At 36.4% G+C, this 11,313-nt stretch overlaps 1 long non-coding RNA gene across 1 annotated transcript; it reads left to right on the top strand.

Moving 5' to 3' along the window:
* Window positions 1-5,894: 5,894 nt before the first annotated feature.
* LOC107100496 lies at window positions 5,895-6,702 on the top strand. Its single transcript, XR_001482015.1, has 3 exons — window positions 5,895-6,068; window positions 6,150-6,256; window positions 6,406-6,702. It is a non-coding gene; the product is annotated as an uncharacterized LOC107100496 (long non-coding RNA).
* Window positions 6,703-11,313: the final 4,611 nt, after the last annotated feature.

Below are 11,313 nucleotides of genomic sequence, written 5' to 3'. Positions count from 1 at the left end.
CTGTATTTAACAACTTGGGCATTCCGGTCAGCAATGGACAATCCAGTGTTTTCATGGGTGGTTCCAGGATGGTGGAATGATCTACCAAGCGCTACAAGAAGAGCAGCGTCCCTTTCTATCTTTAGGAAACTCCTAAAGACCCCTCTTTTCAAAGAGCATCTCCTATCCTAACTCTTACCCATAGCTCTGTAGCTCTCTACTACTCTTCCTGTATTTCTTTCTCTCTTTGCTGTCACCACTGCTTCTGACTAGGGAGTTTTCCTCTAAGGAACGTATTGTCATATTGATGATAACTGTAAAACTGTGTCTTCTTTGTAAGCCGCTTTGGATAAAAGCGTCTGCTAAATGCGTAAACATAAACATAGGAAAAACTGTGCAGCCCCCTCATGTTTACTCTGGTTCATGTAATAGGAAGATGGGGTGAGGTTAAATCAGTTTGATGTCTTCATACCTGTTTTCAGACATAAACAAAAACTTAACCATGTAATTTTATTTGATTTGTTAAATTTGTAAATGTCCTGGATTGTCTGAAATAAAGTTATCATTTTATTTAAACTGCTGTGTGATTTATGCTTGCACTGGTGAACCGTAACTACATTATACATTAGGAACTGTTGTATGAACTAAAACATGTTTAGAAATCAGCTTCAATTCTAAATAAAATATATATAAATCATCTTTAATTTGGTCAAAAATGGCTTTAATGCTGTGGTCGACAAAAAGATCTAAAATAATCCATGTGTCTATTGAGATTATTACATGTCACAATATATTAAGCTGATGAAGCCGATATCTAACAGTTTTTACCCGTAAATAAATCTTATATCCACCACTGAGGGCTGCTTATTAGGACTTTTGGTCTATTTTCTGAATATTTTATACAATTTTATTATTTTAAGACTTGGGTTTCTGGCAGCCGGCTCCTATCAGAGTGAATTCTCCCACAGATCTTAAACATAATAATAAACTCTTTGCCTGAAAAAAAAATATAGGAGAAAATAATTCTGTGAAATGACTAATAGAAATGAAAAGTAGCACAAAGGACCAAAGTTCCTGCCATCTTTGATGCCAATGTTTATTTTATTAATCCATACTCTGGACTCTAAAGGAGTTGACATCCATAATACGTTTGATTGTAATGCCTCTGCTGTGGCTACCAAATATATTTTTTTAAGTAAGTGGGTTTAAATTAATGGTATTTATACAACAAATCATGTTTTTAAGAGAAAACAGGACCCAAGGGACCCCTGATTTTTCTATTTTGCTCACTAAAGGGGAATACACATAGTTATGATCCCTTCATTTCACATCCAAGTTGCTTAAGTTAAGCCATAAATAATGGAAATACAAGAAAAATACAACGCACTTTTTCATTTGAGGAAATCTCATTTTCATATTGTTATTGAAACCATTAAAATAAAACAATGAAAGAATAATAAATGTCAAACCTATTATAAAATGGTTGACATTTTCTTTTTGCTCAGGGGATGTTTGAGAATGAAATCATTTAGACTAAACTCACCACTTTTTGTAGAAAACACATCTAGCATGTCTCTGATACAACATTACCAACTGAAAACCATAACAGGAGGTTTAAAACCACAGATTAAGCAGCTGATGTGTCCATTCTAAGACATCACCAACCCAGAGGCGTAGAAAGAACATTTTTATAAGGGTGGCCAGGCAATAACCAATGTACACTGAGGGGTGGCCAAAAGCGGAAAGGCATCAGAACCTCAAAGCCAATCAACTTTTTAAATAAAAGGTATAGTGGATAAAATTCATTCAGTTTTGAGATCTGGGACATAAATATTTTCCATTGGCATTACTGACCTAGTTGTATCAATAAAAAAGCTGCATAAAATTGATATTTACATGTACTAATATTATTATTTGATAAGTTTTTTATCAAAATTTTTATTCACCTATGATTTCACTAAAGACTCCCAGATGACTTGCAGAGACACGTTTTCTCTCAGTGTATTCTCATTGTGAGTTCATATTAAATCATACGAAAAGTTATGCACCGTCATTTCGTACGTTTTGGACGTTCTTTTCGTCGTATGCGCATGCGCATCTTACATTCAATAACATAGAATTTAACATACAATTAACCCTAACCCTAAGATATAAAACAGCAAGCAACGTAGTTAGAGACATGAAGAAGTAATTATTGCACTGTTTTTCCCAGTTTTACGTCCGTCCGCGGATCTGCTTTTTTTGTCTGTCTGCCTGCGCATGCGCACTGATCTGTTTTTTTTGAGGAAAAACGTCCAAAACGTACGAAATAGTGTGCATAACTTTTCGTACAATTTCATTCGAACTGATAATGAGAATATCTTGTTTCTCTTTACCCCATATAACACAAAATTTAGTTCTGAAAAGAGCATTAATTCTGTATTTGTCATCTTTGATGTTAGTATATTGATGTGTATAATATAATAATATAACCACCAAAAATTTAAACGCTTTGAATATTCCATTTGAGAGTATTACTGCTACAACCATCTGCGTTTGAAGGGGGAAAATGGTATGGGTGGCTAATGATTGGCTGAGGGTGGCCATGGGCACCCCTGGCCCCCCATCTAGGTCTGCCCCTGCACCAACCTATAAAAATTATGAGATAAGCTGTCTGATTTTTTTTTTTTTGGTGAATGCAATACGCTTCCTTAAGCCTCTGTAATTGGGTCGTTATTATCCTGGCTTATAGGAGAGCTCACCTGATATNACGGATACGATCAAGTAAAATGATACGACTGGCATAAAATCAAATACAAACAGCATGAAGATAAAACAACGAGCCGGTCCCATCTAGGCGTAATCGGAGAAAATGACAGACGAAGTGTGCTCCTGATGTCCAGTCTGCTCCGTAGCTTTGTTTTGGTCGCTGTAACCGCAGAAAATCCTGCTTCACAAAGATAAGATGTTATAGATAAGATGAGTCTTGAACTGAATTAACCTGTGTCAAGACGCACAGATGCACCGACTGATGTAATTGGGAGAGAATACCGCAATTTTTTATACGGTATTTTTCAAAATAAAACATCTCTCAGACTCTGATCAATTATATATACTTTTTTCTGTGCGGCCTGGTACCACATGACCCACGGACCGGTACCGGTCCGCTGCCCGATGGTTGGGGACCACTGGTATAGTGGATAAAATTCGTTCAGTTTTGAGATCTGGGGCATAAATCTTTTCCATTGTCATTACTGACCTACTTGTATCAACATACAATCTGCATAAATTGATATTTACATGTATTAATATTATTATTTGATAAGTTTTTTATCAACAGTTTTATTCACCTATGATTTCACTGAAGACTCCCAGATGATTTGCAGAGACACGTTTTCTCTTTACTCCATATAACACAAACTTTAGTTCTGAAAAGAGCATGAATTCTGTATTTGTCATCTTTGATGTTAGTATATTAATGTGTATCATTAACCACCAAAAATTTAAATGCTTTGAATATTCCATTTCAGAGTATTACTGCTACCACCATCTGCGTTTGAAGGGGGAAAATGGTATGGGTGGCTAATGATTGGCTGAGGGTGGCCATGGCCACCCCTGGCCCCCCATCTAGCTCTGCCCCTGCACCAACCTATAAAAATTATGAGATAAGCGGTCTGATTTTTTTTTTGTTTGGTGAATGCAATACGCTTCCTTAAGCCTCTGTAATTGGGTCGTTATTATCCTGGCTTATAGGAGAGCTCACCTGATATATTCTATTCTTTCTAAAGATCAGAAGCCTTCAAGCAGTATTCAGTTACGCCCCCTACTGGCCAGTAGTAACAACTATAGTAACTTATCATGTTTTATCCTGCAGTAGGACATTTCTGGTGGATCAGCAGCAAAAGGCAGCAAGGTTGTTTAAATACAATGTTTTTAAATAACTTCTAAGTTACTCATATTTCTGTAGAACCTTGAAAGATTTTAAAAAAGTAAAATCCATCAGAAGAAAACATTTTATTTTTTGATTGCTCCTGAAGCAACACATTTTGTTCTTCAATAGTTTCTTGTTGAGGTTAGTAGGAAATGATTAATGCATATTTTAGTTCATATCCATCTTTGTATCTAATTTGGTTCTGCTGGTTTCAGAACAAATATTGAAATTAAATCTTATAAATTTGCAATAGAAAATCTTTCTAAGGAATCTCAGCTGAAGCATAGATTCATCGGCTTTATAGGTTTCGCTCCTCCTGCATGAGCATGCAGCGACACTACATTTTTCCTAATTAAAACGTTCCCCTCCCATGATAAGATCTCTACCCTAATCTGGATTTAAGTTTTCCCTGACCCCTTTACTGTTTTCTTTGTGCTGTTTATTCACTAATGTTCTTTAACAAACCTATGAGGCCTTTAAAAAACCAGCTGGATTTACACAGAGGTTAAATTGTATGGTAAATCTTTTTAAATTGTACATTGTCAGGCTGCTGTAGGTATTGGATGAATGATGCTGGGTTTACTTCCTGCCCTCCATAGGAGCTGCTTGCTTTTGTACAGAATTATGAACTCATTAACAGATAATATATCTGCTTAGATTTTCCTCCTTGTATCACAGCTTTGTTTGCATATAACACAGTCTGGGTATTAGACTGAATTAAATGTATATTTTTATAGCATAAATTTGGTATATCGTAGTGTCTTTCTAGTTTGTCTTCCCCCCTAGAATTTAAAACCAATCCCGATTACCTGGAATATTTTAGATCATGACACAGTTTTCTAAACCTCTCCATCAGGCTTCATTCCTCCCTATAGAAAAGTTTCCTGATGACTCAAATCCCAGCTAAACCTCACAGGAGCGCAGACACATAGGATAAGAGGAGAAGATGATTCACACAGGTGGATTAAACAGACATTTCATCTGGAAAATGAATTGCTTTTCCATGCAGTTGTCAGGGAGAAAACGGGGAGCCCAAACCTTTTAATCATCTGAGTAAAGTGATCTTTATAGTTGATGTTTATTCTAATGCTTAAAATGTAAAGATTTAGTAGTCAATCCAATAGACCAGTTTGTCCAGCAAACAGATTAAGGGATGGGGTAACATTTGTCAAATGTGCAGTGAAGTTTTGCAGAGAGAACAAATAAGAGTTTGCTCTATGAATACAATAGCATTGGAAAAATATATATAATTTAGAAAAGCAATGCCAAATCTTTAACACACACACACACCGCTTTGTTGTCCTGACATATGGGATTTAGCACACCAGACTCCAGTCATCTCATCAAGTCATCATGATCAGACTGGACTCACTTGATGAGATGACTGGAGTCTGGTGTGCAAATGCTTGGTTGGAAAGAAAACCTGTAGCCACATGGCCCTTTCTGGAACCAGTTTGAGATCCCTGGTCTAGAGGCAGAGGGACAAGGCTGTAGAGACTGATTAGAAGCTCCTTAGAGCAGAGCTCTCTGACTCCAGTCCTCTACAGCAGCTTTTCTGCAGCTTTCCGGTGCATCTCTCCTCCAAAACACCAGGATCAAACAACCCTACAGAGCTGAATGACTGATGAGGGAATTCAGACGTTTGATTCAGGTCTAATGGAGAAACGATGTGACTAAAAGCTGCAGCATAGCAGCTCTGGAGGAGTGGAGCTGGAAAGCCCTGATCTATAGAAGGACAATGCTGCTGGACACCAACTGGATCTAGAATAGAACAGTGGCAAAGATTGCGGTGGTCACCAGTTGCACTGGTCTCTGGGATGATGGTGAGAAGATAAAGACGATGCTTGGAGGGACTAATTGATTTCAGAGCAGTTTGAAGCAGAGGACAGGACTGATTTAGGGATGTGGATTGTGAATGGCGCCGACTGTTAGAACCCGCTTTCAGCTGTGAGTTGATCTAGTTCTAGATGTTCCTCAGTTCAGGCCTAGTTTAAGGGAAAGAACCCTGTGCAGAAATATTCTCCATATGATCTAGGCCAGTTCTGACCGCAGTGGATCTCTTCTGTGTTTGTGAATCCCATGTCGGACCGAGCCGCTACAAGCTTTGGGCCGTCAGAAGATGCTGATGAGATCTACGGCGACCAAACCAGAGGAGCAGTAAACAGTGAGAGCATGTTCAGTAAGGAGACACAATAATCCATCATTTAAACATAGAGTCAACATTTCAGGTGGCCTCACTTAGTTTTTCATGTGTTTTCAGGAACTGTGGACGTCCAAAATCAGAAGTGCTGTGAGGAACCGGGACCTCCAGGATGCTGAGGAGCCTCCTAGTCCCACCTGAGGACGGCACAGAGGAAAACACCTGCAGTAAGCCTTTATTAACACGACAAACAGACAACTCAAGCTTCCAGGCAGAACACAGAGAGACCAAGATGACTATTAGAACAACATCCTGCTCCAGATTTAAACTTGGTGTCGAAGAAATTCTGTAGATTAATTTAGCTTCTTTTCTACAGGAGAAGCAGGTTGAATATGGAAGCAGCGTTCAAACAGTCGGATCTCCGTGGAACAGAGTCCATCCACACGTGTTTGGAGGTATGTTGGTTGTTTGACTAGAGAGGAATCACATGCAGACAGTTTCAGACTCTGAGGACGCTTTGCTTTCATTGGTGAAGGAGCTGAAGCAGAGGATGGAGAACACAGACCACCAAGGAGGAGAAACATGGCTGCCCTGCTCGTCTCTCCAACATTCTGGAGTCCTGGAATGAAAAACGACGACGACCCTGCAGCTAAACCATCAGTCTGCTCCACCCAGAAAGACGGTAAAGAACCTTTATTGCTTCCAGATGTTCATCAGTAGTGGTGATGACAATAAAAACAGATCCAGAACAAATAGATTCAAAAGCCACAACCATCCCATCAAGGTGGCCTGACCTTTAATCTTTATATTTCCATCATGAATGGATGTTCATATCAATTTATATCTCTATAACCAAACCTTCACCAGAACCAGAAGTTCTGACTTTTCCATTAGACCACAGATAAAGAGTTAAGAAGCAGCTTCTGATCCAATATGGGAGAATTTCCCCCTGGTTGATCTCTGAAGGGTTTTTAGAACTTCTTAAAGCAAAGAAACGACCCTGATGAAACCGACTGTAGACTCCAACAAATGCAGCATTTTCAGGCATTTTCTCCAAGCATCCATTGTCTACAGTTATCACTGCTGTTAGCTTTAGCTTCTCCCTGTGAGTTTTCCTCTTCTCTTGGTTAAAATTCCACCTCTCTCAGTGTTTCTGTGTTTAAATGTCACAGACTAGCGTGTTCTTTCACTAACTCCTGTTCTTCTCTTCCAGAGACGGTCGTCTCCTCGTTGGACCGGCTCCTCTTGGACGTCTGCTGTCCTGTTAAAGACCCGCTCTGCCGCAGTAGATGGGCGCTGACATGGAGCCGGGTTCTGCTGGAGGTTCCTTCCTGCTTAAAGCTAGTTTTCCTCTCTACTGTCACCACTTCATTGCTCAGGAGGAGGGACTGCTGCGAGATTAATGACTGGATGTGATTGGCTGAGCTTCCTCGGATTGAAGACGTTTCTTTAAACGCCATAATAAGCTGAATTTGACTGGATGTTTATGATTGAATTTCATTCTGTGTTTGTGTTAAATTCTGTTACATGTTTCTGTATTAAAGCTGTCATGTAAATTACCTTTAGATAACATTAGTGGGGACTTGTTTCTATTTTAAAAGAGTGAATTATATTAAATCCTGCCTTCTGGTTCAGTTGAAGCATCTTTCCTTTTATTTTATCTTCTGTTATTTATCACTATAAGAAAGGTTTGATTTAAGTCAAATGAACAGGATCTGTTTGTCTTTTTGGTTAAGTTTCTTAAAATAAGTGGTTGCAAATTGGTTTGTCGGGTTGGGTGGAGATTTTGGAGGACCCGAATGCAGAGATGAGGGAGGCAGAAATAAGTTATTGTAGGTTTAATGTCCAAAAAGTGGCAACAGAAGCAAAATCCAAATAACAAATACAGAAAACCAAAATCTAGGAGACTTCCAGGAAAAAACACGAGGAGCCATGAAACAGTGACGGAAGTTACTGAGTTTTTAAATGGGAGACTGAACAAAGACCAGACTAATCATCAGATTGGGAGCAGGTGCGAACAGAGGAATCAAATAGGGAGCTAGGAGAAGCAGACTAACACAGGGGGGCAACAGAGGGTAAACAAGAAATCTATAAGAACTCAAAGATAAAACCAAAAACAACTAGAATAACAAAATGGAAATGAACCCAATAAAACCAGAAGACACAGACATGAATCAAAGTATAACTGAAAACTCCAAAAGAAAACTTAAACAACCAAAAAGTGCAGTCATGACATCGTTCTTTATAAATGAACCAAACTGAGCAAGAGTTCTATCAATATAGTCCAGCATTTTGGTAGATTGCAGGTTATTATCATTTCTCTGTGTCTCACCTCATTTAAACAGAACTGTTCTGGTCACCTTGCAGTGTCTGAAAAAATTAGCTCTATAAAAGGACGGGAAAAGTATTAAACAAATAAAGTTGCCAAAATACGGTGAAACCAAACTAATTGCACTCTGTAACAAACCATAGAGAACAGGTTTGTGGTTGTTGTTCATCAGTTCCAGGAAAAAAATGTTTGTAGGGGTGGCCAGTTTGCACATAGGGGAGGATGAACATTAATAGGCACCACAAACATAACGGTCAATCTCTGCTGATCACAATAAACAACAGGAACATGAATTAAAACATCTATATTTTTTTAAATAAATCACTACAGGCAAGATTATCATGAGGTCCTTGGGAATGAAGCTCCGCTCATATTTATATATTGGTGGAAGTTAAATAAAAATAGAAGAATTTATTCATGTAGTTGAATTCAACATAAAGCCTTTTGATAATTTGATGAATTGATCTGAAATAAAGTCTAAGGTTTTTGTCTTGTATTTTATGTAGTAATGCTGAGTGGCCAGTAGATGGCATCATTTAAAAAAAAATTAAATCTAAGTTCAGCGTCTTTAATTGAAACACATCCATCACACAATACATGAAACCAATTATTAGAAACAAACTTTCATTTATTTTTTTTAATTGACTGACAGCTAATCTAACTCAAAGAGTGGTTTAAAATATTTTTGTTTTATAACAAAGAATGTTAAAAATGTTTTAAATATTCACGAATTGAATCCTTAAAGATTAGAATTGTTAACCACAGGAAAGGCAAAGTTTTCCTAATGTTAGACTTCTAAATATGATGAATAAAAAAGAGGAAATGATACAGTCATAGTGCTGTCATCAGGTGCTGAATAAGACATTTAAAGAGTGGATCATTTATTTCTGTTTGAGGCTTTTAAGTTTTGTGGTTTTGATGAATACTTTATCAAATGGAAAAAAGACTGTTGTAATATTTCTAAAAAATATCAAAATAATAATAAAAAAGGATGAAGTTAGGGGGATGCTTTACCTCCTTTGCTGTTTATTAAAGCTATTTAACCATTAGCAGTAACCATGAGAAATCACCAGGATGAAACAGGCATAACAATCAGGCATCAACAGCATCATTATGGATTATTTGCAGCGGATGTATTGTTAGTTTTTAAAAACAGAAAAGTTAAAAGCCAAATTAATAGAAATGATCAAGTCATTTGGTAAAATCTCAGGGACTAAGTTGAACAAATATAAAATATTTAGAAACCAAGATGGCAACCTAATTTAAAGTTTTACATAATTTTACAGACTTTGGATTTAGATTCAACAGATATTTTAACGCATAAAATTTTTTTTATTTTCATTGTGAAAACCGTGATTGTTGATTGCTACCAAGTAAAATCAATATTCAAATCCAAAAACCTCAGTTTATCTTTTGTAGCCCAATATGGATTAATAAGACAATCAGTCCAGGTGGAATAGAGAGTAGATTTAAATATTGCACTATAATGGGGTTGGGAAAAATTGGGGATCTTTATAATACAGAGAGAGAAAGAGAGAGAACTTTAGACATTTAACAAAAAAAACAAAACAAAAAAAAAAAAACAGGGAAATTAAAACATTTTAATAAATGGTTACAGCTTAGAAATTTGATTTGTTTGATTTTATCAGGACCCAACAAAACTAAAGATAATAGATTAAAACAAATATATAAGTTCAGAGAAAATAAAAAAATCAAATAGAAGAGTTCCTGTTTTACGTGAAACTGAGAACGGTACAGTCTGTCCACATACGTACAAATCCACAAAAATACAAAAACTCCACTAAGAAATATAATTACTGACATTCAAAATATTTTAAAAATCCATATGCCTTTAACCCCAGATATTTTTTACATTTAGATAAATGAAAGAATCAAAAAATATTTCATTTAGTCATATCAGTGGAAACAGGGAGTAATAGCCCTTTTATGAAAATATTCTAAAAGACTAAAGGTAATAGATTAGTTAATAATTCCCTGTTAATAATAATTGACTAATTAGTTAATAATTAATCAAAGATATCCTCCATCCTCCTTCTAAAACATGAAAAACATAAATTCTATAAAATTTGTGAGCTTTTCATTTTGTGGAAAGAAAAAATTCACACTTATAATAAAAAAGTCCAAAGATATAAAGTGAGCAGCCATTAATAAAGTTTCCCACTAATATAAACTGATTTCCTAATGCAGGATGAAATAAAGTGATAAGTTTAAGACAGGTGAGGAGGCTGATATGAGTTTGTTGTTATTTTATGTGAAAGGCGTGCAAGTGGTTTGTTGTTTTGGAGTTATATAAAATAAAAATCAAGAAAAAAAAAAGAATGACTGACTTTGATTTATTTCATGTATCTTTAATAAATCAGGATCAGGTTTGGGATAAATAGATTTCTAACAATATTTGTTTCCAATTTATTGACCAAATAAAAAAAAAATCTCTAACTTTGATGGCTTCATATACAGTGGGGCATATTTTGCAAATAAATTCTTTAAAAATCAGACAATGTGATTTTCTGGATTTTTTTTTCTCATTTTGTCTCTCATAGTTGAGGTACCGTATATCTATGATGAAAATTACCGGCCTCTCTCATCTTTTTAAGTGGGAGAACTTGCACTATTGGTGGCTGACTAAATACTTTTTTGCCCCACTGTAAGATTAGATTTTCCATTACTTTACTTCAAGATCCTCTATGTAGAGAAATTATTTGAAGCTAAAGGGATATGACGGAATTAATTTCAGTATATCTACAAATCTTTACAGAAAAACAAAACAATCAACAGATTACTTTCGTTTAGCAACAGTGAGAAAAAAAGAAGAGGGATTGCTCAAAAGCCAGAGGAAGGAGGCAGAAATAGATTCCAAAATTACTGTGAAATCTTATACATATACATACATAGAGTACATATCCCCCCCCACACCCCCACACACACACACACACA

This window comes from Cyprinodon variegatus, unplaced genomic scaffold (genome assembly GCF_000732505.1).
Source record: "Cyprinodon variegatus isolate N-32 unplaced genomic scaffold, C_variegatus-1.0 Scaffold979, whole genome shotgun sequence".
NCBI lineage: Eukaryota > Metazoa > Chordata > Actinopteri > Cyprinodontiformes > Cyprinodontidae > Cyprinodon > Cyprinodon variegatus.
This window is presented reverse-complemented; position numbering and strand designations above follow the sequence as displayed.